The sequence below is a fragment of the Chiloscyllium punctatum genome, chromosome 17, assembly GCF_047496795.1.
Source record: "Chiloscyllium punctatum isolate Juve2018m chromosome 17, sChiPun1.3, whole genome shotgun sequence".
Taxonomy (NCBI): Eukaryota; Metazoa; Chordata; class Chondrichthyes; order Orectolobiformes; family Hemiscylliidae; genus Chiloscyllium; species Chiloscyllium punctatum.
The window spans coordinates 20,408,842-20,417,697 of NC_092755.1; the positions used below are offsets into that span (position 1 = coordinate 20,408,842).

General features: G+C 43.2%; 1 non-coding gene across 1 annotated transcript; it reads right to left on the reverse strand.

The window, feature by feature from the left end:
* Positions 1-8,548: 8,548 nt before the first annotated feature.
* Positions 8,549-8,631, reverse strand: trnas-gcu (transfer RNA serine (anticodon GCU)). Its single transcript has one exon. It is a non-coding gene; the product is annotated as a tRNA-Ser (tRNA).
* Positions 8,632-8,856: the final 225 nt, after the last annotated feature.

Consider the following 8,856-nt stretch of genomic DNA (forward strand, 5'->3'; position numbering starts at 1 on the left):
GCGAAAGGCAAGAATGTGCCGTTCAAGGTTATCAGATCAGATATGAACCCATTCAATAGAAGAGTAGACTTGATGGTCTGAATGGTGTCTATCTGTTCCTAAAATTGTTGGCCTAAATATGAAGCTGCAAAATCGACCTGAGTAAAATGGGCCAAATTTAAAAAAGCGTGGTCCCCCGGAGCACTGAACCGAGGTGAAATGTACAAAGAACAGCACACAAAGGGCAGACAATATTGGATAATTGATCCGTAGTGATCAGTATACCAAGGTAAACAGGAAAACCGATATTCAGTATCTACAGTGAACCTGGCTCCACGAGGTATGTAGTTAACTCTCACAAACCACTATTCCCCTTCCGTTTTCCTGACGACCCCTCCATTCTTGTTTTAAACTGATTGAAAGTCAGGCAATTGCCGATGACATTGTTGATGTGGAACTGTAGCATATAGAACATAGAACATTACAGTGCAGTAAAGGCCCTTCGGCCCTCGATGTTTCGCCACCCTGTCATACTAATCTGAAGCCCATCCCATCTACACTATTCCATGTACGTCCATATGCCTCTCCAATGACGACTTAAATGCACCTAATCTTAGCAAATCTACCACCATTACAGGCAAAGCATTCCATGCCCTAACTACTCTCTGAGGAAAGAAACTACCTCTGACATCTGTCTTATACCTGTCTCCCCTCACTTTAAAGTTGTGACCCTCGTGTTTGCAGTCCCCAAGCTTGGAAAAAGACTCTCCCTGTCCACCCTATCTAAACCTCTGATTATCTTGTATGTCTCTATTAAGTCACCTCTCAGTCTTCTCTCCAACGAGGACAGCCTCAAGGCCCTCAGTCTTTCCTCGTAATACACTAGTTCCATACTAGGCAACATGCGAGAAAATCCCCTCTGCACCCTTTCCAAAGCGTCAACATCCTTCCTATAATGCGGTGACCAGAACTGTTCACAATATTTCAAATGTGGTCGTACCAGATCTTTGTACAGCTGCAACATAACTTTCTGATTCCAGAACTCAATCCCTCTATTAATAAAGACCAAAACACTGTTTTCCTTCTTAACAACCCTGCCAATTTGGGTGGCACCTTTGAGGGATCTGTGTACATGGACACCGAGATCTCTCTGTTCATCTGCACTCCCAAGAATCTTACCATTAGCCCAGTAATTTGCATTCCAATGACTCCGTCCAAAGTGTATCACCTCACACTTGTCCATATTAAACTCTATTTGCCACCTCTCAGCCCAGCTCTGCATCCTATCAATGTCTCTCTGCAACCTACACCAACCTTCGTTACTATCCACAACTCCACCGACGGTAGTGTTGTCCGCAAATTTACTAACCCACCCTTCTAAGGTCTCATCCAGGTCATTTATAAAAATGACGAACAGCAGTGGACCCAACATCGACCCTTGCGGAATGCCGCTCGTAACTGGACACCAGGATGAACATGTTGCATCAATTACAACACTCTGTTTTCTTTCAGCGAGCCAATTACTGATTCAAACTACTATGTCTCCCACAATCCCATTCCTCCGCATTTTGTATAATAGTCTACTGTGGGAACCTTATCGAACACCTTGCTGAAATCCACATACACCACATCGACCGATTTACTCTCATCTACCTGTTTGGTCACTTTGCCAAAAAACTCATAAGATTCGTTAGGCACGACCTACCCTTTACAAAACCGTGCTGACTGTCCCTGATCAGATTATTCTTTTCTAGATGATTATAAATCCTATCTCTTGTAACCTTTTCCAACGCTTTACCAACAACTGAAGTGAGACTCACTAGTCTGTAATTAGCAGGGTTGTCTCGACTACCCTTCTTGAACAAGGGAACCACATTTGCGATCCTCCAGTCCTCAGGCACTATTCCTGTCGACAATGATGATTTCTAGATCAATGGCACAGGCTCGGCAATCTCTTCCTTTGCTTCCCAGAGGATCCTAGGATAGATCCCTTCTGGCCCAAAGGACTTGTCTATTTTCTCACTCTGCAGTATTTCTAATACCTCTTCCTTGTGAACCTCAATCTCTTCTAGTCTAGATGCAAGTATCTCTGTATCTTCCTCGCCAACATTTTCATTTTATATAGTGAACACTGTCGAAAAATATTTATTTAGTGTTTCCCATGTCTCCTCTGACTCCACGCACAACTTCCTACTATTATTCTTGATTGGCCCTAATTTAACTCTCGTCATTCTTTTATTCCTGACATACCTATGGAAAGCCTGAGGGTTAACCCTGATCCTATCCGCCATCAACTTCTAATGTCTCCTCCTGGCTCTCATGTCTCCTCCTGGCTCTTCTGAACTCTCTTATTAGTTCATGCAGGGAAACGATTCTGTCGGCTGCACATAATTCTGCTTCGAAATATCAGGCAGTATTTCATATTGATTACTGTACACGTTAACCTTTAACAAGCCATGACAGTGAAATCACTGAATCCTCATCACTATACGACCAGGGAAGATTTCTGTTAACATCACCCTGGACACCATGATATTCGTCATTCTCAACTCCCATCCTTCTGTGCGTGATCTCCTCGGCCCTATTCCGGTCTTGTTGGTTGGTTTACAACACTGAGGCTATCCAATCATCTTTGTATTTCAGTTTCTAAAGGATGAGACCTTCTCTCTGAGCTGGCAATGTGCTTGCTCAGTGGTGATAACACTGTCTTTGTAAACTAGAAAAGTGCTTGAAATCGGCCATTCCTGTTTTTCATTCCAAGAAACTGCGGCAAAACGTTCGGCAGGACAGGAAATAGCGGGCGTGAGCAGTGATCAAGTTTGGCAGCAAGAACGAGGTGAGGCAGTATAAACTACAGAGTAATGGGGAAACAATGGGCAAAGAACACTGGGACGGGAGGGGCTGAATGCTTCCTTTCTTTGCTGTAACCAGACATTGGTGTTGAACTCTGAAATGGGACAACATCAGACAAGTCGGTGAAATCTTACTTTCTGCTTGTTTTCTCCAGAGGCCTGTGTCACACTTGGGGGAAATGTGTCTGCGTGCTTCAGTCTATGGGTAAAAATGGGGTTCAGTTCCCATATCAAACTTTAATCCCATTTATTGTGTTTTACGAGATTAAAACGTTCCAGAGAAATTAACATTCATGTGAAACATCAGAGCTTACAAGGTTACAGACCAAGTGCTGGGAAATGAGATGAAGGGGCCCTTTTCTGTGCTGTAAACACTCGATAATTCAATCATTTTTGAGGGGAAACATATCTGCAGTGACATAATTCCAAAAACTGTGTTATGAAGAAACGGTGCAACTGCTTCTGTCCTCATCCCTGTTGGTCTAGTGGTTAGTATTCAGCGCTTTCACTGAGTGGCCTGGGTTTCATTACCGTTTAGGAAATCAGGACTTCTTGTTCATGATGCAGAGAGCGCAGCTCTACCAGGAATCTATTTCATGCCTTAGATCAGTCAATACCCCAGCTCATCAAACAAGGGAATAGTGCCTTCCCTCTCTCTGCACAGTCGGACAGTTAATCCTTCATTCTCCTCTGATTCCACTTTCCAAAGAATTTCAAAATATTGTCAAAACTGTGTCTCAGCTATTTCTTTTCTGTGCTTTTCATACACAGGAGCTGCAGCCATTGAGTGGGTTGGTTTCTGAAAACGAAACGTACCTATGAGCAATGTATTGGGCTATTCCAGGATTGCCTTCTCTGACGGCGCTGGGACATGACTGGTGTTGTCTATGATATGGAAGTGCCAGTGTTTGAGTTGGATAGACAAAGATAAAAATTACACAAAACCAGGGCAGAGTCCAGCAGGTTTATTTGGAAGCACTAGCTTTCGGAGAGCCATCCTTCATCTGGTGGGTGTTTTTCTGCAGAAACTTGGTGTGTGTGTCAATATGCGTGATCTTTTGGAAGATCATCTGGACTTTAACCGACCGTTCGTGGTGTCGACAGTACCCATGACGTGGAGGTGTTGGTGTTGGACTGGGGTGGATACATTTAATAATCACACAAAGGCATTTTAGATTCCAACAGTTGACAAACACCTGATGAAGGAGCAGTGCATGGAACACTCGTGCTTCCAAATACGTCTGTTCAATACAATCTGGTGCTGTGTGATTTTTACTCTGACAGCTCTTGGTAATGTTTAACTGGTCGAAGACAGTGAAAGAATTTTAGTTCGTGGAGATGAAAATTTCAAATATTACCCACCTCAGCATAACAAAAATGATTAGGTTGAATTTGTGATCAATCTCCATAATGCGCTTGCGGAAAGTAAAAGTCGAACCTTCAACCACCTGATCCATAGCCAGCTATACAAATGGTTGTACCAGTGGCCAGATGCACAGCTGAGATTTTACTTGCTGCAGAGCTGTGGGGTTAACAAGGACATCAGCAATAACAGTAACAGTCACAAGGTGAACAAAGAACAAAGATAATCACCATCATTGATTCACTGCAATTTGTCCTCAAAAAAACGACCATTCACAATCTGATCAGCCAATCAATGAGGTCACTGCTGATCTTGGAAATTGCAACAGACTTTGCTGCGTTTTCACCAAAATTTGAGGTAAACTCCAGCCTAATCATAACATCGCATATTCCCATTAATTTTCAGCTGTGGATTACGTTAATGACCTGTCCGTATTTTGCAGGAAATGAGTGAAAATATCCTTCCGGTGATGTAATCGAGTGCAGAGTCGGCCAGAAAAGAAAAGACAAAGACCTGAAACATCACTCCCATTTCTCTCTGTACCAATGCGTTTTCCTGAGTTGAATATTTGCAGGACTTGTCTTTACTATCTAAAAAAATAATGATTTTCCCGGGAAAGATTCTTCATAAATCAATTAACATCTGAGGTATTGAAACATATTTTACTTCAGATTAAAATAGTTGAATATCTTTTCCCCCAGCCTAATGTCCCAATCCTCCCTCCTCTTCCATGTAAATACAAGCTTTGCCAGGTGATGTTGGAGCTCCCAACCTGACGTTCCAATGCTCCTTGCTGCTCCATGTCAATAGAAGCGGCTCTACTTGAATTTGGAGCTCCCACTCTGATGTCCCAATGCTCCCAGCTGCTACATGTCATTAAACGCTAGTCCTTGTGAGCTTGGAGCTCCCAGTCTGATGTCCCAATGTTCCCTCCTCCATGTCAATAGAAGAGGTCCAGTTGAGGTTGGATCTATCACTCTGATGTCCCAATGCTCCCTGATGCTACATGTCATTAAACGCTGATCCAGGTGAGAGTGGAGCTCCCAGATGGTTCTTGCAAAGCTCCCTGCTCCATGCTAACTGAAGCTGCTCCAAATGAGGATGGATCTTGCATTCGGATGTGCCAATGCTCCCTGCTGCTCCATGTCAACAGACGCTGCTCCAGGTGTGGTTGGAACTCCCAGACTGATGTCACGATGCTCCCTGGTCCACGTCAAAAGACGCTGCTCCAGATGAAGTGGAAGCTCCCATCCCTGGCAGCTCACATACTTCTATACCATTATAGAAATACTGCCCACTCAACATTTCTACCACTGGAGCCATTGGTGGAATATCTGCATCATGAGAACCTAATATTATTTTTAGTCACCACCGAATCATTATTTCCAAAAGTCATTCTTTCTTAAACCTTATTTAGCATGTGCAGACTGCAGTCAAGCCGAAGTAAGATAATGGTGCTAATTGATGTAAGCTGAATAAAAATTACATCCTACTTTTCATGTTGAGTAACTGCGACTTAGCAATAAAATGTCTATATTGAAATCACACTTTTATTCCCGGTGAGAGAATGTGGTTTGCATTATTTAAAATGAACTTGTTCACTGTTTAAAATGATCAAATAGATCTCAATTTCAAAACAAAATTGGTAACGTTGTCATCCATCTTGAAATGTGGTGTCTTCTTCTTTCAACCAGACGGGTATAATAACGAAAAGTCTATTAATGATATGCGTATAAAGACACTTTAAATCGCAAGGTTTGTGAAGATTTGTAGCCCAGGTTGAAGTTTAGGATGTAGGTTTGTTCACTGAGCTGTAGGTTTGATATCCAGACGTTTCATTACCTGGCTCGGTAACATCATTAGGGGCGATCTCCAAGTGAAGCGAAGCTGTTGTCTCTTGCTTTCTATTTATATCTTTCTTCTGGATGGGGTTCCTGGGGTTTGTGGTGATGTCATTTCCTGTTCGTTTTCTGCGGGGTTGATGGCATTTAGATCTATGTGTTTGTTTATGGCGTTGTGGTTGGAGTGCCAGGCCTCTGGGAATTCTCTGGCATGTCTTTGCTTAGACTGTCCCAGGATCAATGTGGACTACCAAAAATCCATAAACGAGGAGCCCCCCTCAGACCCATAGTCTCTTTACCCAGAACACCAACTTACAGATGGGCCAAAGAACTACACGCAAGACTGAAATGCCTCATAGAAGAGTCACAGCACTCCATCCACTCCACCCAGGAATTCCTAAAAATCATCAAAAACACCAAAATAGAGGAAGAAGAAGCAATGATCTCATTCGACATAACAGCACTGTTCACCTCCATCAACATCGACCTGGCAAAGGAAACACTTACCACACTTTTAGAAGAGACCATCACAGACGCACCAACAACCATCACTCACATTACCAACGAAAACATAATGAAGCTCGTGGACCTGTACCTCACATCCGACTTCACTTTCAACAACATATCTACAAAGAAACCAACGGCACACCCATGAGATCTCCGGTATCAGGATTCATAGCAGAGGCGGTAATGCAAAGACTAGAACAAACAGCCCTACCAACAATGAAACCAAAAATCTGGGTCGGCTATGTAGATGACACCTTTGTCATCACAAAACAAAACAAGATAGTAAAGACATTTAACATCATCAACAACACCCTCAGAGGCATAAAGTTCACGAAGGAGGAAGAAACCGGAAACAAACTCGCATTCCTGAACGTCACAGTAGAAAGAAAGGACAATGGAGAACTACAAACCTGCGTATACAGAAAACCGACAAACACTGACCAAATACTTAACGACATCAGCAACCATCCCAACACACACAAACGAAGCTGTGTCAGAACACTATTCCAACGAGCCACCACACACTGCAGCACAGACGAATTTCGGAAAACAGAGGAGAACCACCTATACAACGTAATCGAGAAGAACAGATACTCAAAAAATACAGTCCGCAGATTCCTCAAGAACAAACCACGACAAGCAGACCAAACACAGTCAGGAACCCTAACCACCTTACCATACATCAAAGAAGTTTCAGAAATGACAGCCAGACTACTAAGACCCCTCGGAATCCTAGTTGTACACAAATCCACCAACACTCTCAAACAAAAACTAACAAACTTAAAAGACACAGTTCAACCCGTGGACAAAACCAACGTCATCTACAAAGTTCCATGCAAGGACTGCCACCAACACTACGTAAGACAAACAGGAAGAAAGTTAGCCACCAGGATACACGAACACCAGCTAGCAACAAAAAGCCACGACCTTCTCTCCTTCGTAGTCCTACATACGGATTAAAAATATCACTATTTCGACTGGGACAACACATCTATCCTGGAACAGGCTAAGCAAAGACACGCCAGAGAATTCCTAGAGGCCTGGCACTCCAACCACAATGCCATAAACAAACACTTAGATCTAGATGCCATCTATCAACCCCTCAGAAAACGAACAGGAAATGACATCACCGCAAACCCCAGGAACACCATCGAGGAGAAAGATATAAATAGAAAGCAGGAGACAACAGCTTCGCTTCACTTGGAGGTCGCCACTGATGATGATGTTACCTAGCCAAGTGAAGAAATGTCTGGATATCAAAGCTACAGCTCAGCGAGCAAACCTACACCCTACATGTTAAATCATTTTTCATGTTTATGTTGCATGAATCTGCGGTTATTGATCCACAGTTTAGTTTCACTCCCTATAGGTAACATGCTGATTTCTCCCGTTGTACATAGTTCAATGTGATGCATCCAGTGTTTGCATAACCAGATGGAGCTTGCTTCCCACATCTTGTGTTTATCTGTACCTTATGTCCAGCATTCATCAATGGCGAGAGCGAGACCAATGTGTAAGTCTCTCCGTGCCCATGCACGGCACCCACAGCAGCAATTCTCCACTGTGCATTTACAGCCAGTTCTCAGTGCCCCTAAACCCACGCCCTGCCCCTTTGAAATATCTCCATTATTTTGTGCTGTCTCGCTGTGCTCTTCTCACCAGGATGAATTACTTCTACTCAACGTCCTCCGGATTTCATCTGGCAAAACATTCATTAAGAATCCCTTTGCATAACATGCACTTCGCAGCTCTCAGTATTTGATTTTCCTGTATGTCTTTCATACGAAAAAACGTTAACAGCAACTTGACTTGAAAAAGAAAATCGCGCTCCTTTTCATTATCCCAATGCAACCGACATTGCAATGTAGTTTATTCAACAGGCTCAAACTATTCTTTGAGATTTTTGTCATAGCGTCAATGCAGATAAAATAACTAGTAGAATCCCAGTTTGCATACGACAGCTGTGATAATCTGAAAACCACACCCTTGAAAGCCAGTGATGACAGCGACGAGAGTGGGATTCGAACCCACGCGTGCAGAGCACAACAGATGAGCAGTCCATCGCCTTAACCTCTCGGCCCACCTCGTCACAGATACACGAAAAGCTCTGACCTTATGAATAATTGAATTTCGTAAATCATGCAGAGCAGCAGATATTTCTCCCTGGTGTTGGTGAAATGAGAAATAACACAGTACGGTTCCAAGACTATGGTCTGACCCCTGGGATGTGGGGCAAGTGCACTCCCACTGTCACACTGTGCACACATTGATCTGAACAAATGTGAGGAAATGAATATGTAACAAGGTCTGTTGA